The sequence below is a fragment of the Eucalyptus grandis genome, chromosome 7, assembly GCF_016545825.1.
Source record: "Eucalyptus grandis isolate ANBG69807.140 chromosome 7, ASM1654582v1, whole genome shotgun sequence".
Lineage (NCBI taxonomy): Eukaryota > Viridiplantae > Streptophyta > Magnoliopsida > Myrtales > Myrtaceae > Eucalyptus > Eucalyptus grandis.
The window spans coordinates 55,362,319-55,365,503 of NC_052618.1; positions in this window are offsets into that span (position 1 = coordinate 55,362,319).

The window sequence follows — 3,185 nt, forward strand, 5'->3', positions numbered from 1 at the left end:
CTCGCGTGGACTGTCTTTCCATGGGCCGAATGGCCCACGCGAGGGTTTCTTCAGCGGGCCGGGCAGTTCGTACAGTCCAACTCTAGCCCAAGTTTTCCAGCCCACGACTAGGCCCAATTCAGCCCCCAAAAATAATAGCTCAAAAGGGAAAGGTAAATTGTATTGTGATTATTGTAAGCGCCCGCACCATACAATTGAGAACTGCTAGAAATTACATGGAAAACCAGGAGAAAAAGAAAAAGGAAAATTTTCAACAGTTTTTCAGGTATCGAGCCAACAAATGGGAAAATCAATCAGTCATGAGCAATATCAGGAGCTGATGGAAACATTGAGGAAATTGGATGCTTCTGACAAAATTGGAAGCTTCGCACGTACATCTTATTGTCTGATGAACTCAATTTCACAAAATGCATTGATTATTGATTCGGGTGCTAGTGACCACATAGTCTGCAATACGGCTTATTTTTCTGAAATTAAGAAGTTGTCTTACCCCATATCAAGACAACTTCCAAATGGAAACACCACAAAAGTCATCATGTCTCGGCACCGTGAATCTTAGTTCACTCATTACACTTCAAGATGTACTTTATGTCCCTAATTTCCATTTCAACCTCATATCAATTTCCCAAGTTTGTAAAGAAAACTCTTGTCGCATTCTATTCCATTCTGATAAGTGCTTCTTTTAGGCCCTTTCGACTGGCAAACTGATGGGCTTGGGTAGAGTCAATCAAAGGCTGTATTTTTGGATGGATTTTCCACAAATTTTCAAATTACACTCTATCGAACTCAATAAATTATTGTGTAATTCTGCTACTAATGATATGAATTTTCTTCATCATCAAAGATTGGGTCACAAAGGCATTATTTTCTTGTCCCCAATGCCCTATTTGTCCCATGGCCAAACAAACTCGTGCTCCTTTCCAAAATAGTACTTCCAAAGCAAATGATATTTTTTTTCTCTAATCCATGTTGATGTTTGGGGCCTTATCATACCTTAAATCATGATGGGTCTCGTTTTTTCCTCACAATTGTAGATGATTTCTCCTGTGCGACATGGATCTTTCTCATGCAATCTAAAAGCCAAGTCTTTTTGTATCTGAAAACTTTCTTATCCTTATCCAAAACTCAATTTGGAAAAACAATTTGTCGGATTCGAACTGATAATGGTAGAGAATTCTTCAATGGTGAATGCGCTTCTTTTTCCCTAAATGGAATCTTGCTTGAGAGTTCCCGCACTTATACACCCCGACAAAATGGAGTCATTGAGAGAAAGCATCGTCACCTCTTAAAAGTCGCACATACTCTTAAGTTTCAAGCTTCTATTCCCGAGAGGTTTTGGGGAGATTGTGTGGTCACAACAGCATATCTAATCAATCGCATGCCATCACGCATTCTCGAGAGGGAAGACACCTTTTGAGTTATTATATGGAAGGAAACCAGATCTCGAGTCATCTCAGGGTTTTTGGGTGTCTATGTTATGTGGCCACAAAGTGGGGCATAAAGATAAAATGGCACCTCGTGCTCATCAATGCATATTCATAGGGTATCCAGCCTTAAAAAAAGGGTATCGGATTTACGTACCGTCTGCAGGAGAATTTCTTGTGAGCAGGGATGTTGTCTTCCATGAGGATATTTTTCCTTTTCAAAGTCTCCCTTCTGAAGATGAGAAGACAACTAAAAAATTCTTATTGGAAGATGATTTACCTTCTGGAGGAACGTTTGTCATTCCAACTACTATGTTGCCTCCAACGCCTATTGAGATCTCTAAGGATCCTCCCATTGAAGAACCTTCTGTTGAGCTAGCAGAACTGGCAGATCATTTCATAGAAGTGTCGGCTTAGTTGACGGTGCCTTCAGATGCAAGTCCCTACAAGAATCGTCCCCAATACAACACGAGCCTCCACGACGTCCCACTCGTGTCACTCGTCCATCGACTTGGACTAAGGATTATATATGTGGTTCTTCAAGATCGCTGTGTACTCGCTACCCTCTCTCGTCTTATGTTTCATTTGATAGGCTATTACCAGAACATTTATGTTGCATAAGCCGTATTTCTGAGGAACGAGAGCCTTCTAGTTATAACGAGGCAAGAGATGATCCTCGTTGGCAAAAGGCCATGGAGGCTAAATTGCATGCTTTGATAGAAAATCACACCTGGGATGTCGTATCATTGCTCGCCGATCGCAAGCCAATTGGGTGTAAATTGGTGTATAAGATTAAATACAAAGCAGATGGTTCAGCGAACGGTATAAGGCACGATTAGTGGCCAAGGGTTTTACACAACAAGAGGGTTTTGATTACCATGAGACTTTTTCACCTGTCGCAAAAGATGTCACGGTTCGTTCTTTTCTATCGGTTATGCTTTTCGGATCGGCCATTGCACCGATGGATGTCCACAATGCTTTTTGCATGGTGATCTAGATGAAGAAATCTACATGGATTTTCCACCCGGATTACGAAGACAGGGGGAGTCTAAGGTATGTCGTCTTCGCAAATCTCTTTATGGACTTAAACAAGCCTCTCAACAGTGGTACGCCAAGTTCACCAATGCACCGATGGTCACTGGATTTAAAAAATTCAAATATGATTATGCTCTATTCACTTGGACAAAAGGTATGTCATCTATTTACTTGATGATTTATGTTGATGACATACTTATCATGAGAAATGATGATTCTGCTGTGGAAAAACTTAAAGAGTGTCTACATTCAACATTCCATATCAAAGATTTAGGGTCACCTAAGTATTTTCTTGGAATTGAGATAGCTCGTTCAGATCATGAAATCTCTCTCGCCGGAAATTCGTAATGGAAATCATATCGAAGGGGGCATCGAGTCGGGCTGTAGACCCGCCATTATTCCTATCGAGCAAAATGCCACGTTGACTTCATGGACTATGATGCTGGCATATCTTCTTTATCCGATGATCCGTTATTAAAAGATCCGCCGGGATATCGGAGACCCGTGGGAAAACTTATATATCTCACCATGACTAGGCCAGACATATGTTATGCAAGTACAAACCCTTAGTCAATTTATGCATAATCCAAAACAATCTCACATAAATGCAGCTTTGAAGGTTGTGAGATATTTGAAGACATGTCCAGGCTTAGGAATACTTCTTTCTCAAAAGTGCAACATGGAAATGATGGCTTATTGTGATGCAGATTACGCCACATGTCCTAT